Raw genomic sequence first — 22,225 nt, forward strand, 5'->3', positions numbered from 1 at the left:
ACAAAGCGCTGCACTTGACCACGCCGCTTAAATGAAGCCGGTGAGCACCGTGCCCTTTTCATGCCTCTGGGCACCCCAGCGCTGCGCCCGCAGCATCCGGAGGCTGCGGCAGCATCTTGGAGGAGCCGAAAACGGTGATGATTTCCTCCAAGTGAGGCAGCCAGAGCGATAAATCAGCTGCAGGAAGGGCTGGCGGAGAGGAGGGCCCCGGGGAGAGGCTGTAAAGCCCGGCCGTGGGGAGGGAGAGGATGCTGAGAGAGGAGAGCGAGGGTTTGGGAGAGAGACACGGTGAGAAATTAGAGGGAATAAAGGAGACAGAGAGCGGAGAAAGCAAAATGGGAAGAGACAGAGCAAGACAAAGATGGAGGCAAGGCGCAGGGAGAAGGACAAACCCCCACCAAAGAAAAGGAGGAGAACAGGAGAAGGAGGCAGTGCGGGGAGAGAGAAGGCGAGACGGAGAGAATTACAGCAGCGACAGCAATTCAGCAGCAGAGTTTCACGAGGGAAAACCAGCCCCCTGCTTCACGAAGGGGGATTTCTCCCAAAGGCTGCCTCGGCAGCACCTCCAGTTGGTCCTGGAGGCAGGAGGTGGCAGGATGGGGTCCTTCCCCTCCCACCACCAGCGGCTCGGTTCCTGGCTGCTGTTCATTACAGAGAGGATATTACTGCCTGCTCCCCCCCCCTCCTTATTGCTCTACTGCTCTGGATCACATCCTCATTACCCCCTCAACGCCCGTTTGCCAATCATCATTTGGTTATTATTATTCCTGATGACAAACTCCTGCAGCTAACGCTCCCTCAGCACAAAATCCCTGCCTCCCATACCCTGCCCTGGCACGGCCGTATTTCTGCGTGCCGCAGCGTGCCGGGGAGGAAGGGATGGGAGGGAACGAAGGCAGGGAGCGGGGATGAGTAAGCCATGAAGGCAAACCTGCAGCCCCGTTCCTCTGCAGAAGCAGGCAGGGAATGTTTTCCATGCTATGGGATGGAAAACGCCACCACGGGGCTGCCCCTCGGGGTGATTTTGCTGCGCCAGCGCCTTGGGATGGAGCCGGTGTCCTCTGCGAGCAGAGCTGATGGATGGCACCTACAGGGTGCTGGCACCTACAGGGCCCTCTGGTCAAATATTAGCAGAGGGAATGGGGGTTTAGGGGGTCTTTTCCATCTGAAAGCACATTTTTCATTTGGGTCCATCTGGGGTGGGTTCGCAGCCATCACAAGTGTTTGGAAATGTCCCTGCCACCAGCCCATGAGGCCCAGGTGCTCGGAGGGAGGAAAAAAAAAAACACTGCAAACGTGGCTTTTGTTGCTCTGCTTATCTGTTTCCTTGGGTTCTGTTTGTTATTTTGCCACAGGTGGGCTCAGGGAAGACACAAACAGGAATGGCTGTGATGGCAGTCACTTCCACCACGCAAAAAAAAATATAAAAAATAATAATAATAAAAGAAAAGAAAAACAACAACAAAAAACACATCTGGAGGTGGAAGGTCGGTTCCTGTAAAACCCAGGTTACGGCCCCAGAAGGGATGCCACCCCATTGAGGGCTGGGAAGTTTAATTCAGAATTAAAGCCAAAAGTGAGCTGCGGTGACAGGGGTGGAAGGAAAGGTTCGCCTCCAGCTCTGCTGGGCTCCGTGCTGGCATCTCCTGTGCTTCAACAGAGCACTCCCAAGGGCTGCAGGGGAAAAGGAGCCCAAGGACACCACGGCTTCTGCCCTCGAGAGGCACAGCCAGCTTTTTGGGGGTGGAGGAGCTGGATGCGTCGGGACACAGCTCAGAGCTCTGCCCAGGATGAAACCGAGCGGGTACCGTGGGTGTACAGCCACTGCCAGCACTGCAGACATCTCGCCTGGCCCCAGATAGGGAGCACGGAAAGACACACCCCCACCAGGAAAAAAAAAAAATAAAGCCAAATAGGATCGATATTCCCCGATACGGGCTTCCTGCCTGCCCGCCTTACAGCCCTCCCTGCAGCAGCAGCACGCCCCAGGCATGGATCACTATTTGGAGGGCAGACAGATCGTCTTCCAGCACTTGACCTCCCGAGGATGTTGGCAAGCCCACGGAGCACGGCTGCAGAGCAGAAAGAGCCCCCCAGGGCTGGGCAATCGGGGGCATCCAGGTTGTCTGCGGAACGGGATCGGGCAGGGCTGGCGCTGCAAGCGCCGCTCCTCCGAGCTTCACCTTGCAAATAAATAGCTCTGAATTGCAGCCAGAAGCAACGGGATCTTTCAAAGACATTATCTGGAAGCAGTCAGTAGAATGCACCTAAAGTCTCATTAATCATCCCGCCGCTTACAGTACTTCTTAATGGCTTTTATGGTTTATCCTTTGAACGCCAACAAAGAGTGTGATTTCTCCTGGCTTATTCTATTAAACAGAAATCAATATCTAATACAAATGTGCCGACGGTGGGATATTTGGAAAGGCCGAGGAGGCACCTGTCGTGCCTTTTCTCTCCTCTTTGATTCGAGCAGGATGGGAAAGGCTGCTCATGAAGGAGGAGGCGAAAATAAAGAAGCAAGAGGGGCAGGAGCTGGGGAGGAAGGTTCTCATCTCTCTCTAAGGCCTCTTGTGATTTTGAGCAATGGTTGCAAGGCAGCTGAATCAACACTAAGCACAGGTATAAATAAGCTTCTAGGAGGACGGTCTCAGGAGCCAGAGCTTGTTATTAATATTTGCAGCTCAAGAGGCAGGTGGGTAAAAGGGGTTTCGCTTCTTTCACTCCCTGTTGGGCCCCTGGAAATGGGACTAGGAGGTGGAAAGGAGAGGGGATTTGCTTTGCTTAGTGGGCTGGGACATGCGTGCAGCTTTTGGGCATGAGTGCCCCTTTCCAGAGATGCTTTTCAGCCCAGCATGTGCCTAAAACACATCACCCCATGTAACCCAGCGAGGAGGAGCAGCCGTGAAAGTGAAGCAGCTCTGGGATTTAGCAGGCATTGCCCAGGGCTGGCTCCTGCACTCACAGCACCAGGACCCGAACCAGCTACGCCGAGCAGTATTAACCGCATTGGAAACCAATTCCAAGATCCTAATAGAAAATGAAATCTGTATTTGTTAAAAGCCACTTAGAGGGTTTGGAGCGTTCTTTATATACCTCCGCTCAGAAACATGCTGTTAAGTAATTTGCAATTTACCGGCTTTAAATAGTTAAGAAAATCCTTCCTGCAAACATCAGAGGCAAATCACATCACTCCAGAAATGAGCTCGTTCACATGGATTTTACAATTGCACCAACCCAACCACCCCACAGAGCCAGAGGAGAAACGAGGCTTGCCCCATCCCACCTCGGTGACTCGGCTTTTTAACACACACCAAGCATATTTTGGGGGGATATTTTGGGGAAACATTAGAGACAGGGCAGGTGCACCTGAGCCCGCTGAGGCTGATGTACAGAGCTCTCCATCCTTGTGCATCCCGACCCAGCCCCAGAAACGAGCAGCAGAAAATTGACCTCAGGCCACGCCAGGGCTGCGGCGCTTGCACCAAGTTTTCAGCAGCTTGGCTTCCCGTGCCCCCCCCTGCAAACCCTTTGCAGCTTGAAAGATGCCAGCAAAAGGACTCGGAGATCAGATGCAGAGCTGGAGGGAAAGACTTCAGGCAAAGGTTCAGAGCAGCTGAACGCTCAGAGCCCTGCCTGAGTCTTATCCCAGGCCAAGAAAGGAGGAAAAAGAAGGGGAAAAAACCAGCACAGGCACTTGCCCGAGCCCCCCGTGCAGCAGGGTTTGTGGCACCCTTCAGCAGCACCCTATGGTATTATCTAGCACAGCTGATTGCGCTCGCTTCCTTCTTCCCCTTCAGAAAGTTTCTCTTTGGGGAGAAAAACAAGGAGCAGAATAGTTACGGATGCTTGAGGCACTTAGCTACACTTAGCAACCCTGAGCCTGCCAGAAACATCCTTGCACAAGTGATGCTTCCAGAATTAACTCCCCGCTCTCGGCATGCTTGAAAGGAAAAAAAAAAAAAAAAAAAAGAGAGGAGAGAAGAACACTAAACCTCTTAAATGGCAGCACTCGGTTCTGCTTCAGCACCGGATCACACTTGGCTGGTACGGTGCCACTATCCAAAACGCGACAGCGACCCAAGGCTCGATGCGGAGCGGCTGGGGCCCTGCCTTCCTCCCCGCCACGCATCGCTTCTTGCAAGCTGCTGCCGAAAGCAGGTGGAGTTTGAGGCTCTGCTGAGCACAAGGCTGCGCATCCTGGCCCGGGCTCAGGGTTTGCTGGCTGGGCAGGCAATGCATAATCCAAGGGATCCCGTGCAGCGGCACCGATATACACAGAGCAAAACATCAGCAAAAAAATAAAACAGGGGCAGAAATGTGGGTGGGAACCTCCCCGCCTGCGCTGCTGGTGCAGATGTGTGAGCAAAGCCCTCTCACCACCACCTGCCCTTGAACAAACAGCACCAGCAGAGCTTCCCGGGGCTGTCCCTGTCCCATGTGGGGCCGAGCAGGGTGCTGCCACCCTCGGTCACACTGCCCCGTGCCGGCTCTGGGAGCAGGGCGAGGAAGTGCCCGCGGCTCTGCCTCCGAGCGAGCAGAGGGAGGCGAGGCAGGAAAATGTCATTTCTCTGGCAATGCAACAAAAGGTCATTTTTTTTCTTTCCCAAGGAAAGGCATCTCCAGTTTAAATAATGAAAGCTGTCAGGCTTGTTCTGGTGCCTATCTGGACCTCCTTATTTATTTATTTAGCCGGCTCCTGCGCTGCTAGCCCATACATCACCGCCAGCCTATCTGCAGCATCGCAGCCCTTCCAGAGGCGCTCCTGCTCCCGCCACCCCGACTCCGAGGCAGAGCCCCCAGCCAAAGCAAACATCTCCGGCACCTCTCCTCCGAACTGAGAAGTATTTTAATAATTTAAAGCTTTACGGTCCTCTCGGTTGCTTGGTGAATTATTCACAAATTGCACAATGACAACAACAACACCGCCCACCTGCGCGCACACGGAGCAGGTGCACCTACACAAAGAGGGATGCTCTTTACAACTTCTGAGATGCTAAATCATGTCAAAGAGAAGGGATGAAAGACGGGGGGAGGCTGCCAGCCTCAAATCACATCCTCCGCTATTTCTCTGGAATAGATAAACGCTCCGGGAGAGTTTCAGGGGGCACATGATGATAGCAGACATCTCCGCGGTGCACAGGTGTGAAGAAGGCAGGCAGGAGGGAGAATAAAACCTGCTCACACTTCGCTTGGGCAGCAGCAGGTGCTTTTTTTTCCCAGCTGCACGGAGCCGCGAGGAGCAGCAGGGCTGGCTGAGCATCCAGGCGGGCTGGGACGAGGCAGGCTGCGATGTGCCGAGGGCTCCAGCCGTGAGTCAGTGCCGTTCCCCCGCCAGGCAGGTACTGCGCTGGCACCGCCTCAGCTCTCGGTTTTCAAAACTTCTCTGTGCTGGCTTCTGCTGACAGTCTGCGCCGGGGTTGATTGTAAGCAACCAAACCCATTCGCACCAGCCAACCATTTATGTTTTTGTTTTTTTTTTTCAGAGAAACTGAAAGCAGGAGCACCTACAAGACGCGTTTGTTTGCTGTCAGAAATGCGGAGAAGACAAAACCAGAGCAGAGCCAGGCACCTGGAACAACCCCAAATGGCAGCAAAACGAGAGGGATGGCTTCTGAACCAGGAGCTTTAGCTTCGTGGCTTATATTAGAGCCACCTAAACGGACATGTACACACACAAATACATACGTACATATATATATGGTTTCTCCTTCATTCAAATCCTTCTAAGCATCAACCCCAGAGCTTTGGCTCGGTCCCCAGCAGAGCCTTACCCTGGGCCATGCTCTCCTGACCCATCGAGGTGCCTGGTCCAGCCCCAAAGCCCATCACAAGACGTGCACATGGACCAGCACCTGCTTGCATAGTGCTTGGTGAGCCCCCGACTGCTCCATGGGGAAAAACTGCTGAAAAGCCAGCAGCTCCCGCAGAGATTTTAAAGCCCCCAAAGGTCTGGGGCTGTCTGCAGAGCATATGCTGACAAGGTGGTTCCGAAATGAAACCAGAAGAGCGCTAACCCCTGATAAACCCGTGTGCATTTTTTTTTTCCTTGCTTGATGAGGATTCACTGAAAGCTTGCCAAAGGAGCTCCGGCACAATTTCTCAGACATTTTATCCCATCTGAGCTCGTGCCATCTCCTCTCACGCAGCCTGTCTGCGGGAGAACTGCTCCAGTGACCGGCTAAAGGGGAATCTCGGGGCTCGTTTTGCTGGTCAGAACACCCCAAAAAGCCTTTGGGAAGGGGAATGGGGACAGCAGTGCCACGCCAAGAGTCCTGCTCTCTGGGAAATATTCTGCAGCTTTGCTGAGAGGACAAGAGGGGAGGTGATGCTCACGGGTGAGGTGACAGCAAGCGGGATTTATCGCCTGAGACACTGGGAAGAAAAGCCAGTCTAAACTCAGCTGAGCACAGAGGTTTTTGCCTCTGCCTGGGCTTGCGAGGGACATGACCTTTCTGAAAACTCTGGTTATTTATTTTGATAATCCTTTTGTTGGGATAAACGCTTTGCTCTCACCACAGCCCTAAGGTCATGGGAGTTAATGAGGAGAGGAGAAAGGCCAAGTGAATGGGATTTGTCCTTTGCAACTGAGTGCATTAGTGGAGGAGAGGTGAAATGAGGGGGCTGGACTCTTTCTCCTCTGCTTTCTACTTGAAAAAAGCCAACAACAGCAACACGCAGCTGCACAATAAATCTCCCTTTCCGTCTCCTCCTTACTCTTCTCCCTTTTACCCTTCTTTTCCCCATCGCTGTCCTTCAGCCTTCCCCAGCCAGCATCATCCCCAACCCACACCATCTGATGGAAGGAGCCTGATGCCCACATACCACATCCCCCATGGGACACCCTAAGGGAACACTGCCCTGCCCTACACGAGGCTCTCACGACCCTTTACAGATGTTAAGGCTCACAACTGCCCTTTGGGTAGAGCAGAAAGCTGGAGAGGGATCCATCCAGCCCCCTGCTCAGCCGCAGCCATTTTGGTGCAGAGATCTGCAAGAGGAATATTAAGCTCGGCCTGAATGCAGCAGCCTTGCTTAAGATTTATGAAGGATGAAGGAAGGAAGATTCTGAGGCAAAGCATCATCTCGAAATAACTGCCGAGTCCTAGCGGGTATAAAAGATCTGTCCATAAACCAGTTTGTCATCACCGGGCAATCAAAATGCAAGCAACAGGAGGGTGCAGCCGCCAGCACCCCACGTCACCCAAGGGATCCCGGCCAGATCCCCTGCACACAGCTTTGTGAAGCAGGTCTTGCTCAGAAATACGCATCCCCCTCCCCAAAGCCTCAAGGTGAGCCCAAATAATGCTCGGCAGCAGTTTAAGACCTATGGAAGAGACCTGGAAACCTGCAGGTCTGATTTCCCTGGATTTTGTGTTCAAAGAGGGGGCATCCCTGAGAGCGGGGAGGTGACGCCGGCTCAGCAGCGACGAGCTGACAGCAACGGGGAGGGAAGAGCCAGAGCTGGAAGGGATCTGCCGGAGCTATCCAGGCTCGCATCCAGCTGGGCCAGGCCTGGCTCCTTGCTGAATTCTCCGGTGCTCTATCAAGTCAAGTTTTAAATAGCTGGGATGATGGAGTGGGCTCTGTGGGCTTCACCGTCTCTCAGCCAGGAGCCTTTCTTCCCCTGCATAATTATTTATTCCCTAATGGCGCGGCTCGTCTCAGTCTTTGCCCACTTCAGCCTCTCCTCACCTTGCAAACAAATATTCCCGACCCCCTTCCCTGTCCCTGCAGCACCACCAGCCACCACGCGGACCCAAGCAGCACAGGGCTGGGAGGTTTGGAGCCACACACCACGAAATGCACCCGACCAAGCACGCCGGCTGCACGCTTGCTTGCTTGTTCTCCCTCTCTGTCTCCTTTTTTTTTCCTTAACCTTCTGTCTGAGAAGAGCCCCGCCATCCCTTCTCATTACTAATCATTCGCATCAACCTCCCAGGAAACACTCCGGGGCCACTTGGCTATTAACAGGGCACTAACTGCAAGGCGGAGGAGGATGTATTAATATCAAATAAGAGTGATAGATGATGTGAACCAGTCAGGCACTCCGACTCAGGTACTCGTGTCAGGTACTGGAGCTAATTTAAAATAATAATAATAACAACAATAATAACAACAGCAGCAGCTGCCTTCATTTTCCAGGCCAATTGATTCCTCAGCAGGAATGCCATCTTGACAGATTTATTTTGATCGAATTGTCTAATTGAATACAGTTCTTGTTTCCCTTCACTTTGTGACCTTTCACGCCTGTGAAATAAATGCAATTTGGAGAATTATTCCTCAGCAGCAAACTCAGTTCCTCCAGGGCTGGGGCAGCTGCTTTGTCTCTCCACCTCGCAAACTGAATGTGATCAAAGGAGGTCCCTCCAAACGAGGAGCCAGTTCTGGGTGTGGTGTTAGCATTTCTTGTCATCTCCATTTCTACCTTGTATAAAATTATATAAAGAGAAAAAATAATAATAAAGGAGGTTTGAAAGACATACAGCCACAGGGTGGGCAGATTTTACCTTCTGCCTCTTCGGTGTTTACTGCACTGAGGTTTCTTAGAGTTTAGTGGAAGAAGTTTTGCTCCCACCGCCGTGATGCTGCGTGATGCTTGCCCTCACCTGGCAGAGCCGTGGGCTTCACCCAGCCTCACCTCCTCCCTGTGTCCTCCCAAGCCCGTGCCAGGCTCCTGCCCGGGGAGCCCTGCAGTGCCAGACACGAGGCGACGCTTCCCATAAATTTCACAGGAGCGAGGCTCGGAGATTAAAAATAACTAAGCCGTGTCCCTCGCAGACAAACGCGCTGTCTGCGCGCCAAGAGAGGTCCTGGTGAGAAGAGTTGCAGCTGAATCTTTTATAATAATATCAATCAATATTAAAAATGTATGGCCTTGTTCAATTTTTAAAGCATCTTAAATTAATCTTTAAACACAACTATTTTGCTTAAACCAAAGGCTTTGGGTAGCCTGAGAATGGTATTTCTGTCTGCTCCCTCGGGCTCGTGACAGGTATCTGGAAGAGGGCTAATAAGTAAGTAAATACTCTACATCCAGCACAATTCCCCTGAACCACAAAACGGGGGGAAAAAAGCAGAATTTTCCATGAAATCCATTATTGACTTAGCAGCAAAACCGACTTTATCTGTGCGGCGCGATAGGCCCCATAGACAATATTAAGTTAGCTAAATCTGCGGGGTTTAGGCTCAATAAAGAACACGGCGATGGCCCCTCGAGACGGGGACGGTGCTGAGGCGAGGGCTGGGGCTCGAGGGAGGATGCGGGGCTGTAGGAAATATGGCCTGACCCGTACGAGCATCACCTGGGGACATCCCTGTTGGAAAGTGAAGCCCCTGGAGTGTAAGGAGGAGGTTATAGGAGATCAGGTTTGCAGATCCCTGTAGCAATATTCTCCCCCAGCGCCCCAAGAGAAGCCAAAAGACCAAAAAGACCAAAACCCCATCCCCGACACGTGCCCAAGCAGGTCCACAGCGACACGAAATCACCTGGGAAAGGGCTCTCAGCCACGCAGGGAGCATCCTGGCAGCAGTGCCTCTAATGTATTCCGGGGAACGTGGCATTTTGACGGCAAGACTTCTGCCTCACTTGCCGTTTAATGTTAAGAGGCTTGTACAGTCAGCGGCGTTTAAAGAGTAATGACTGTTTTCATGGTAAATGCTCTGTTAAATAACCCAGGATTATTGTGTTGTGTTATTGCATATATAAAATGGCATTTCAAAAAATAATAATTGTTTTAGAGCTAATTGATGTTTTTAACCGGCTCCGTGCATGGAATTTTTATTTGGTGGTGGGGACGGGCTGCTGTCAGGAAGACAGCAGCGAAGAGGAGGCTTTGACCTAACAAATCTACTGGCAGGGTCAGCCAGCTCAGGTGCTGCTTCAAGCCTTCTCCTCCAAAATGCCAGAGGGACCAGGGCAAAATCCCATTGCAGCCGTGGGCAGGAACCTCGGTACCCCCCATCTGCACATCCACCTGCTCCCTAAAGAGTCCCCTGCCCAACATGGGGACCATCCCTTGGTTCATGTGGTCAACGGGATGCTGGAGAGCCATAAAATCAGAGCAGCTCCCCCCCAGACGTACCACCTGCACTATTATCCCTTCCTCTGGCATCCGCTCTGCACCGTCCCTTGTCCCAGCCCCAGCTCTGTCCGAGGTGGCTGCCCATGCGGTGGCACCTCAGAGCCACCAAAAACTCCCCGGGGATGACAGGGAGGCGGCAGCGCTGATTCCCCCTCCCCTGCCCCTGCTGTTATTGCTGCAGACGGGGAAGCAGGACCAGGAGAACCGCCCCAGCCAGCAGCACAGCGCCGATGAATCACCAGTGAGCAATCCTACCGCGGGGCTGAACCGTGACTCTGCCAGGAGGGGCTGGGGCAGCTCCGCTCCCTCCTCTCCACCTCAACGAGGCCAGCTCCTCGTCCCTACACCGGGGACGCAGCCTTTAAGCCTCTCTGACCATCCCTGGAGACCTCCTGCTCACCACGCCGTGATTTTGACATCTGCTGGCATCGCGCTGCGGCGCTGCCCGGCCACGCTCCGCGCAGAAGGAGCTGGAGTGCGGCTTCCAGGCTGCCCAAGCTCCCTGTTTTCACCCCTCGCAGTCTGCAGGCACTTGGCTCCGCTATCAAAGAGCTGAGGAGTGCTCTCGCTTTCAAACCTGGAGCCTTTGAGCTCCTCTGACGGCGGCAGCCTCGCTGACCCTTGTCTGGAGGCTTGCAGGGCATTCAGGCAGTCAGAAGCGCCGGCTGAGCGCTGAAGCTTTGCAGAGGCAGTGACTTTTTGGATGTGAAGTTAATCACACGAGCCAGCGTCTCCGAGTTGCCGGAAGGGAGAGCGGGGCCATCAGAGACTGCACTTGAAAGTCTCGGCCATCTCCTAAGATCTCCATGCCCAGGCACCGAGTGCCAGCGTGCTCAGATCGCGGGGTGAGAGCGGGGCTGTCACACAGCTCCTGGGGGGCACCGGGTCCCATCCCTTGTAGCCAGGTGGCCAATTAACCCGAAGGGTCCCCAGCATCTCCACGCCACAAACAGCCCCTAACAAACCTGTAGAGCAGAGGCCAAAAGCCACCAGCTCTGAACCATCACAAGAAAGGAGATGAAAGCCGGCGCCGTGCCCCAGACCCTGGCAACAGCAGGGAAGGTGTAAAAGGAAAAGGTTTAAGGGAAGCAGGCTACAAGGCGGGCGGATGGGCAGGGAGGGAAGATCCAGGCTCCTCCAGCAGGGGAAGGACAGCACGAGGTAATTGGGCTGAAATCTCACTAAAGGCCAAGACCACAGGCACGCTGGTTTGAAGTCACTCCTGCGCCCGTCCCAGCCCAGGCAGCTCCCTTTCAATAGAAGCTGCCATCATTTCTGCAGCCTTTCCAGCCCCCGAAGCCTCACAAGAGCAACCAGTGATAAGATTGAGCTCACAGACCAGGAGACCGTGCCCTCCTCGAGGATTTGTGGAGAGGTGACAAGAGCAGTCCCCTTCCTTAGCATCACCCCACGCGCTGGGTACGTGCGGAGATGGCACAGCAGCTGCACAGCCCATGAGATAAAGGCTAAATCCAGCTCTGTGCGCTGATAGCGTGAGCAATATCGCTGGCTACATGCGCACAGTCACACACAGGCTCCATAGAATAAGATACAGAAGCGAGATGCTGAGGTCAAAACCTCCCCACGCTCAGTTTCTCCCCACCCTGTATCCTCCCAAAGCCACATTTCAGAACAAGCTGTCCCCAGCTCCTCTCAAACACACCACAGCCATCCAGTTTGCCCCATTTCCCTCCAGAAGGAGCCTTTTCCAGTCCCGAGGCTCTGTCCCAACCTCCCCCCTTCCTCAGGGGCTGCGGGACCCCGGGAGGCCGCTGCCCTAGCAGGTCACATCTCATTGCTGCAGCCGCAAGGTCAAACTCTGTCTCTCTCGATCCCTTCAGCATCTGTTTCTCTGTCTCCGCAGTATCTGAGTGCCTCAGATGACTAAAAAGTCCCTTTGTGTGTTTTCCCAACCCTTCGCTGTACAAGTACCATTTAATCAAGCTCGGTAATGAAGCCAGAAATGAGCCAGAGCAGGCAGCGCAGCAGCACACGGGGACTGACCCCATTACCTGCAGGTGACAAAGGGGACAGGAACAGCCACGGGTCCCAGCACCTCAGCGATGTTCTGAAGGGCCCAAACAGCCCCAAAGCTCCCAAATAACCGTCAAGTTGTAATCTGTATGTCGTAAATCCCAACGCTCCTCCCCTACGGCTGCTGTCCTCCTACATGCCATGGGATATCCATTTCTCTGAGGTCCCCAATCTCCCCCTTGCAACAGGTTCCACCCCAGGAGCCCTAGAGCACATTTTGGGCACACAGCCCGCACTTCTGAGCATCCCACAAGTGACCCCACAAGGCCAAGCGCTGCTGCCAGCTCCCGAAAACCACATCGCATCAAGCACACCATGCTGGCTCTCCTCTCCCAGGGATGCTCCCCGGTTGTGCTTTTATTATCATGCCCCTCCAGTCTGGCTCCTCTTGTTTGCAGGGTTTTTAGGATGACTGCCACGTTTCATGAACCACGGAGCAGCACACATTCAGACTTCCCTGGACTGCTGCGTAGGAGAGAGCACATGTGTTAATAATGCAAACGCCTCTCCTGGAGCTCTTCTTCCTCGCACGCTGTCCTTGTGTGGGTCCTGCCCCTGGGCATCCCCCAGGGGACAGGGGGAGCCAGCACAGCCTGAGGGAAGGCATTTGGGATGCACAGATTTCCTAAAACACACTCTTCTGGTCAGAGCCCTCTCCAAGCCCGGTGCCGTACTGCCAGCTCCCACCTGCACACCAAACCAGCCACCGCTCTCCCCAAAAACCTGCACGTCCTGGAGCCACGATGCACAAGGGTCTCACCTGCTGCAAAGCTGAGGTGGATGTGCAGAACTGCAGGGGTACCTTTAAAAGCCTGCAGAAATGAGCTGACATCACCTGAAAGGCTTTAAAAAAAGCACAAGGCGAATAGGAGACACCTCAAATCCAAAAGATTAGTAAATGTCTCGCGTGAGGTTAACCATGACTCCCACCCCAAGAAATGACCCTTCCCCAGCACCAGCGCTCATCCCAGCAGGAAGAAAGAGGAGCAGGGCTGGAAATAAAATCACTGATTGCAGCCCGTGCTGCAGAGGTGCTGGGAGAAGCAAAGGGAGAACACGAGCCTCTATTTATTGGAAAGCACCCTCGGGAGCCCGCTACGGAGACCAGCGACATAAAAACCTCTGGAAGCTGTTGTGGGCAAGGACTGTCTCCTTGCCATACATCCACACAGCGCCTGTCCCAGCCTCGAGGCGTTCCCCTGGTATAAATAATGATAATCCCTCACTCAGCAATACAATGAAACACTTGCTTGGTAGTAAAAATTACTTAAAATTCATACCTACGTTGGGAAATTATTCAGTAAACTCTAATTACTTATCAAAAGCAACGATGATATTTTTAAGGAGAGGGAGTGCCCATAAATACAGAGCCATAAATAAGCTGCTACTCAGTAGCACGAATTAATTTGTATTTAATTGCTAGAAATTGCTATCAATTACTAAACATTCCTTGCAGAATAGGCAAATTCTTTAAGAACAATTTCAATTGCTAATTGGAAGTCATTTTAATTTTTTTTTCCCTACTTTCTCATCCCAGCTCCCGCAGGGTGCCGGAGACATCAGTCCCACCTGGCAGGGCTCTGCACTTTGCAGAAGCTGGGATTCTGGGGGGGAGAAAAAGAAATGCACGTTAGAAACTGGGGGGATCTGCTCTTGGGATGGAAAGGAGGGAGCTGGAAGTGTGCACCCAACACCTCATTGCAGCCAGGGAGAGGAGCAGCTCTCAGGGACCATCCATCTCACCTGGACGCAGAGCGGAGCTCGGCTGAAGCTCAGCAGTGCCAGACCCTGCAAGGCACCTCCCAAAAAAACAGTCTGTGTTTTATCGCTCCCCTCTGGAGCACTGCCCCTGCCCTCCTTTGGAAGCAGGGGGATGCTGCAGCCGTGCCCATGCATGCACCATGCAGCAGGGGAAGCGCCGTGCAGCACGCCCAACGGCCCCGGCATTGCTTCTGAGTCATTTTCTGGTGTTTTCTGCTTTGCTGTTGGCATAACATCCCATCAGCACAGTTAATTACATCCACGCTGAGTGTGAAGGACAGGCTGATTCGCAGAAAGAGCCGGAGGCCATGCAATCCATCCCGCTGCTCTCGCAAAACAACTTCCACGCGTGCCGACCGAGTGCAGCGAGGCGCTTCCCCGCACCGACTGCCCCCACGGGGCTCCTCCACCCCCACGGGGCTTTGGTGAGCATCAGGGCTGCTCCCACCCCCTGCCCAGCAGCATGGACCTGAAGTCAGGCCGATACTGCAAGCATCTCCCCTCCTCTCATCACCCAGATGAAGCCACCGACCACAGAGACACCCCAAAAATGAGCGCACAAGCGTGCAGGACACAAAATAGAGGGGGACAAGAGGGACTGGGACCCTCTGTTGGAAAATTTCCAGGCACAAGGTGACTGAATGAATTCCTGAAGATCCTATAGGGACACTCGGGGCAGAGGAAGGATATGGATAGGAACCAGCAGCCATCCCTGCTAGGAGCTTGGGGTGATTTAAGCACTGTCTGAGCACAAAGCCCAGCAGGAGACCACCCTGGTCCCACCCCAGAGCTCATCCTTGGGTAAAGCGGGATGAGAAGCAGGGAGGGGGCCGGGCAGAGCTGCTGGTACCCATCAGCAGAGCGCAGAGGGACCTGGGGTCTCCAGGACTGTCACTCCAACATCTCAGCATCGCTCACTCCCCCGTCCCCCCAGGAGCAGGCTGACACTCACACGGAGGCACGTGCCAGCCGTGACAGGCAGAGCAAATGACACGCGCATCTCCTGCTCCCAGGAACAGGCCTTCCGTGTCTAATCCATCATATTTGATGCAGATCTCTTACCCTGAAGTGTTGTCAATGAGGATTTAATTTAGTGCTAATTAGACAAATATTGCATGTTAAACACCCATTGATTATTAAGAGACAGTGAGCGCAGTTGAGCTCGGCAGCGTGCGGCGGACACGCCGTGTTATAGCCGGGATGAGGTTGGTAAATGCCTTGCTGTTTCTAATCATCAGCTAGTAATTAATGTCCAATAACTTGTAACTTGGTTTATCATTATAGATTTAGGAAGGCAGCAATAGTGCTGTATGCTAATTAAATATCAATTGATTATTTAAGGCATATAAAGATTTAACAGCTAGGTAATAGATATACACAGTTGTTAAACTTTAATAACCATCACGCTTCCCCTTGTGTTATTAAGTTGGTGTTTAATGACAAAGAGCCTTGCTCTTGAAGATAACTTTTGGGGGGGATTTTCCAAAGTGCTTGGCTATGTGCAACACCCTGCTGAAGATCTCAGCCCTCTGCTATGGAGAACACAAACAAAAATCAGGAAATTGGGTGCCCCTGTTGTTTAAGTGGGGAAATTAAAGCTCCAGGGTAGGTGAGGTGCCCACGGGCACAGCGAGAGGCAGTGGCAGAGCTCAAGGTGCTCCCAAACTTTCCATCCAAAGTTTTGCATCTCAGCTTCTCTCTCCTGAGACATGCAGACAAATTGCCAGTTCCCTGCCAGAATAAAGCTCCCAAACCCAGCCCGGGAGCTGCTGGCATCCCGTGGGGAGGGCAGCGTCCCCATAAAAACCTCATTGGGAAAAACTTACATGGGCTGAAGTCTGGAGCCATCTCCCTCTCAATAATAAACAAAAATGAATCAATAAACGTCAGGCAGCATTGCAGGAGCCCTGCCACCCCATCACCTATAGGGCAGGGTGCCTGGCACCTGCTCCCCATCAGTGTCCCTGTGCCCTTTGGCAGGTGCTGACCATGGGAGTTATTTGGGAGGGCTGGGAGTTCCTTCAGTGTGGGAGGAAAAAAAAAAAAAAAAAAAGATGAGAGACTGAAGCTTGTGTCTGAAATGGAAAAGATAAATGGCTTCTGAAGGGAAATAACCTGCCGGACTCAGTGGGTTTGGCAGCACCCCGCTAAGTGCAGCATCAGTCTTGAAAAACCGCCGCAAGCTCAGCACCAGCAGGACGAAGCCCGGGTTTCCAAAATTGAGATGGAGCATCGGGGGCTGCCAGAGCTCGTCCCTGAGGGGATCCCGCAGCCAGGGCCCTGGGGTGCTGGCCACCGATGGCTCCTGGCTTGGGACCGTGGGCTAGGAGAGGGGTGGCGTAGGCAGGGGGACGGCAAGCATAGTCCGATAAATAAAAGGATTGAGGTGGAACAAAGACCTGGCATCAAGCTGTCACCAAAGGGTGACATGAAGCCACCCCACCGAAGGTATTTTCCTGCATTCCCTATTGCCTGGGAGGAAAATCATGGGACCTCACAGTGAATAGGAACCCCGTGTGAAACCAAAAGCCATGCCAAGAGATTTGTGAGCTCTCCAAGGGCTCCGTGTGAGTGGTGCAGGACACCAGGAGCCCTTCCCTGCAGAGCCAGGGGGAGCAGCACCCAGCCCAGCTGTATGGGGACCCAGCAAGAGAAAAGAGCAGAGCAGAGCTGCTCCCAGGGGGGCAGAGAGCCGCAGGAGCCCCCCCGATGAGTTTTGCCACGTTCAGAGATGCGTCCCCGCGCCGCAGCAGGCAACAAAAGGGACGTCAAGAGCAATGAGGCAAGGCAGGGGAGGCGTCGCGGCAGATAAAGGATTCTGCAGGTACGAGACAAAACCAGCTTTGGAAACCTCGTGGAAGTGAGTTTAAAGTCTCCGGAGGATATCAATTGCGAGTCTGTCACTTGGTGTCAGGATAACTTTCCGGACAGCTCTCGGAGCTTGTTAAGCTCTTGCTTGGGCTGCATTTGAGCTGCGGTGGCAGCGCTGTCTGCAGGCACAAATGTTGGGATTAGAGATGAGAAAGACCCATGGGTGCCTTCTCAAAACAGGGTGGAACTGTGATAGGGACACATCATGGCGTGCCTACGAGGGCCAGCAATGCTGTCAGCGTCGGATGCCTTCAGCCCACGGCCCAGCACCTTCCAAAAGTGGTGCTGTCCCCTCCTGGAGCGCACGGGCACGAGGTGGGACGCGCTGGATGAAAGGCAATGGCCTGTTTTATGCAGGTGGTCAAACCAGACAGTCGTCACGGTGTCTCAGCATCGTGATCTATGGCTCCAGGAAGCAGCCCGACGCTTCCCCCAGAGCAATCATTTCATCAAAAGCCCTGCGAGCCTCCCGCTGCTCCCGCCAGCCCTGGGTCCCTAACTTTAATTAAGTCCACACGGTCTCCTCGCGGGAACAAGGGAGGAGAGGGTGACTCAGACGGCGATGGGACCAGCCGGCGCAATTAGCATACGGTTAAGAGCATTAATTAAAACTGGCCCTCCCCCTAGTTATAACAAAAAAAAAAAAAAAGAGCCAAACTAATCAATTCCACTTATAGGGATATATTGGAATAAGGAGCCAGAGCAGGGAGGGTGACGGAGGGAGAGATCAGATGTGACGTGAATGCTAACAGCTCCCGAACGGAGCCGCTGCTGCAGCGAGCCCCAGGCCTGGCTGCTTCCAGCAGTTACTTCGAGTCTCCTTGGAAATGGGCTCAGCCTCTTCCTCTACCTGCTGCTGCATCAGAGCAGCTCCTGTGATCGCACAAAGGACCTTAAATCTCGGCTATAACCGCCTTGATTGAATTAAATGCAACAACGCTGTAAAGCAGCCTCTTCATTTAAGGTGTAAGCACGGAGGCTTTCTTCCCTGCTCACGGCTCTCTCCCTCCTTCTGAAATGATGAGTTGCTCACGGGTTGTGCTCTTTAAAAAAAAAAAAAAAAAAAGTCATCTGATAAAGTGGGTTATAAAACTGGTGGTGGTAATAAACGGAGAGCAAGGAGCCTGATGCAAAGCCAGCCGGGGAGGCAAGGCAGGGCTGTGGGGATGCAATATCTGAGCCGTGATTAATACGTGACCGCGGGTGACGAGGGAGGGAGCAGTGCTGGGTGCCACCCGATGCACTGAACTCGCCGTGCCAGGGACACAAAGAGCAGCACCCTGCCCGAGAGGAGAGCCAGCCCGGGTGACAGAATGGAGGATATCAATGCAGGGTGACGAGCGGCTCCCACATGTCAGAGCCGAGGGAGGAGAGGTGCCCGCGGGAGGGTGGCGAGGTCCCTGCTGCAGCACCAGGCTCTGCTCAGCACGGCTACAAGTCCCCGCTGCGTACATCTTGTCGAGCCTCCAACACATCCCTCGGGAGCACCCATCGTTCAGTCAGGTTCGTTGCCCTCTTGTTTTGTGCTAAAGGACTTGAACTCAACCTTCCTTTCCTCCCCAAATCCTCCTGAGCACCTACAAGGGTGCCTGCGCTCACCACGGCACAAATCCTGCACGGAGATGCCACGTGGGACAGAGCCAAGCAGCGCTGCAAAGCGACAGGCATGGTTTTGCAGTGACTGCTTATCCTCCAACCAAACTAACATCCCCTTCCTGAGAGCTGCAGGGAGCTTAGCTCCATCTCTCCTTCCCAAAAAGCCTCCTCGGGACTTGCCTGCCTCTCTGCAAAACGGGGATAAAAGCACCGCGCTCCCACGGTGCCGGCATCGGAGAGCGGGATGCGCTGCGAGAAGGGGCCCTGGGAGCATCCAGCACTTCATTTTCACCAGCTGCCATTCTGGTCACATTAACATCACCGCCTCTCACCGCAATACCAGGGATATTTTCGGGTACCCAGGAAGCTCCCGCTGCCCCCTGCCCCTCCGCGGGTGACGGTGCCCACCAGAATCACGGCCGGGTGCCCGGGCGCAGACACGGCCATCGGCTCCTTTTTACGAGCCTTCATTGTTATTACCACCTATTTCTTTTTACATTCCTGCCAAAATACCAAACATTAATCTCCCCTCGCTCCCTGCAGGCAAAACATGGGTAATTGGATTTATATGGGTTAGAAATTTGTTAGATTTTTTATATATATATATATATACACACTATATATATACACATTCACACATGTATGCACACACAGAGGGGAAAATATAAATAAATAGGAGGTGGGGAAGCCCTGCCCTGCTGGGATTTGGGTACTAGGGGGTGGCCTTGAACTGAAGCCCATTCATCTTGTGGACCTGCACCCATGCTCTCCCCGTGGCCTCTGATTTAGGAACTCAACCCTCAGCACTGAACTCCACGAGCTCCCCAGAAGGAGTCACAGGTCATGAATTTTGCCTCCATTGACTCTGTTTTTCCTTCCCTCTTCCTCATTCTCTTCTTGCACCTACCATTTTCTGGTAGAGAAGAAAAAGCTCCTTGGGTTTCTCAGCTCTGGAGACAGCATCAAATACTTCCTGGGGTATTTGTTACCTTACTGCATAACTCACCATCGCCTGACCTGATGCTACCCCACAACAGCTGGGGTTTTCATCCTCCTCCCCCCTCAGCAGACTCTGAGACCCATTTGTGTCCGGAGGAGGTCCATCCACGAGCATAGTCATGGAAACAACTCGTTGGAAGCAAATCTTGGGCAATATTCATAGGAAAACAGAAATGCAATCTGGGAGTCTTTTGCACTGAAGATCTGACCTTGAAGGGTTCTGGGAAGGCAGACAGGACCGACTGCCCAGCCAAACTAGTGGTAAACAACCCATTACAGGCTAAAATTGCTGGCAGGGGCTGTGGGGGAACTGTTTTTCTCATTAATAAAAAAAAAAAAAAAAAAGCAGAAAATAAAAACCAGAACATCCTAACCCTCAAAGGCTGCTTGCAAGGACGGAAGGAGAAGTGATAGTCACCGAATCAGATATTCCTTATGAACTGTCTGCTCGGCTGCGGTATCTAAAGATTATCACTTAAAACAATATGTCCAGCTGTTGTACAAAGCATCCGCGGCGGAGGGCTGAGGAATGGAAGGATCTGCGCCGCGGCGGCACGCTGGGAGAGCAGTCAAGGGAACAGAGAAACTCTTCGGCAAGCGGGGAGGTGAGCGACAGCCGCTGTGCCCCGGTTTCGTTTTGCAGCGTTAACACCTAATCCCTGCCCAGAAACAAAGCGCGGCGCGCGGCGAGCAGCGTGCCTTACCCGGGGAAGGACAGCTCTTACCGCTCGCAAGCCAGGGGAGTTTATTATGCTTGCAAAAAGCTCTCGTGTACGCTATAGCAAAAGGATTACTAACAGTTCAGTCTCATCCCCCGGAGCTGAGTGTCGCTGCTTGTGACTATTTCTGGCTGGCGGAGCTCAGCAGCTTAGCACGGAGCTTGGCTCCTCGCTAGGCAGCGGCACTCGTGGCCTGGCCCTTCGAGAGGTGACGGCAAGTGACAACTCCTCCTCTCCTTGCAGGATGCTGCATTCTGCAAAACGTGCTCTGCTGGTGACGGTCTGCACTCAGCAGGGCTCGAGCTCTCCGTATGGACCACAGGAACCGGTGGCATTGCCACCAAGACGGGGACAGGTCCTCCACCCAGCCCCAGCGGTGCCAGCATCTGCGTTTGGGCACCAGCATCTTTGCACGGGGCTGGCGTGGAGAGAGCCCCCGGCACCCTTCAGCGGCTGCAGAGGCTCAGGGAAATTAGCGGGCACTGTAATTATAACTATCGGGAGCAGCTAAGACAAGTTAAATACCAGCTACCTAGGGAGAAATTATTATGCCAGCCAGGAGGATCCAAATGCCAGAATCCGTGGCTGTAATTTCACGGAGTCGCCAATTACAGCTCCGACATGCCGCGAGCTCTACCTTGGAGACGGCAGGTATATATTTAGCTGCTCCAGAAAACTTTTTGGGGGAGGAGGAGGAGGAAGGGGGCAGCGATGGAGCAAGTCCTCAGTAATCTGCTCCTCGCTGAGCCCCACGCTTCTCGCATTTGCACACAAAAAGCAGCAGTCTCTTCCCACTTCCCAGCGAGGATTTAGCAGCAGCGAGTTCACAACCCCCATAAACAGGTAGGGAAACCGAGGATCAAGCGTACATGTGATGACAACAGGGAAAACAGGCCAAAAAAATCTGATTTCCTGACTTTCCAGGCAATGCCCAGAGCCCGTGGTCCTGCTGCCTGCTCCTGCTGGTTGTATTTTCCCGAGGCCTCGTCGTGTGCTGCGAGATAGACTGCGGTAGATTATTACCCAAAAAAAAAAAAAGCATTGTCAGAAATAATTAAAACTATAATTGCAAAAATAAATGGAAGAACAGCATCTCATGATGTTTTATTCGGGCTTTTTATTTTTAATTGGAATTGTTCTCATGCTCGCTAATTGACCAAACACAGCGAGTCACGGAGTCCTCGGTGCGAATTAGCAGAGCTCCCCTGTTCCTTTGGTCCCCTTCATGGACAAACAACGGGAGAGAGGCCCTGAGCTTGCCAGCACTGAATGGAAAGGTGGAGAGGGGATTTCACTTGAAAACCTGCCTTAAATATAAGAAAAAAGCATCCCTATTATTTTGCTTAGGGAGAAGGGCAGGTATAGATGCCTCATATTTCTCATACGATCTCATCACCACCTCTGAACAGTCGTTTTCTCTAATCACCTCTGAGAAACAGCTGCTATCAGCTCCATCCTACAGATGGGGAAACTGAGGCACAGAGCAGCCAAGGAGGCTCCCTGAGTCCTGGCATCCCTGCGATGGCAGCCGAGGAGAAAACCCAGGCACCCTGCCTGATTTTCTCCCCCCAGGCGCCCACACACGCTGCCTTTGTCTTAAAGAAAAAAAAGTGCCAATATTTCTTAAATACAGATAAAACCATAAAGCCTTGAAATTTCGAGCAGCTGTTGTTTTACGTCTTTATGAACTGTACTGATGCTTGTTATAAAAGGTCGATTTGCTGGCGGCACAGCGATACGACCCGGTTTACTACACATCCCCGCTTTTACACCACTTGAATATTTGCCACTGCAGCGGCACCGCCTGCGGTTCAGATCGTTTCTGCACTCAGGCTCAAACCCCGTGATGGAGAAGATGCTCCCAGACAGGATAAAAGACAAGGCAAGGTTTCTAGCTGGTGTCAGCCCCTTGGGATTGCTGCACATGCTGGGGACCTGCTTGTGACACCCCCATACCACCCTAGGGGACAGATGCCCGTGCCCTTTAGCTCACGGGGCACGCATCCAAGCAGCACCGTAGCAAGCTGACACTCCACAGCACTCCTCCAAAAATAATAATAAAAACCAAACTTAATCCTTGTTTCCACATCGAGCCCCAGCTGGGAAATTAAACCATGACCTTCCTCCACCTCCCTGCCTTTGGGTTACTGGTGTGCTCGC

General features: G+C 53.1%; 1 protein-coding gene and 1 long non-coding RNA gene across 12 annotated transcripts in view; one reads left to right on the top strand and one right to left on the bottom strand.

Moving 5' to 3' along the window:
- Window positions 1-22,225, bottom strand: part of LOC101804279 (opioid-binding protein/cell adhesion molecule homolog) — a 324,486-nt gene that overhangs the window by 75,517 nt on the left and 226,744 nt on the right. The window lies entirely within an intron of this gene.
- Window positions 19,297-22,129, top strand: LOC110353622 (uncharacterized). Its single transcript, XR_002404370.4, has 2 exons — window positions 19,297-19,951; window positions 20,309-22,129. It is a non-coding gene; the product is annotated as an uncharacterized lncRNA (long non-coding RNA).

Source organism: Anas platyrhynchos, chromosome 25 (genome assembly GCF_047663525.1).
Source record: "Anas platyrhynchos isolate ZD024472 breed Pekin duck chromosome 25, IASCAAS_PekinDuck_T2T, whole genome shotgun sequence".
NCBI lineage: Eukaryota > Metazoa > Chordata > Aves > Anseriformes > Anatidae > Anas > Anas platyrhynchos.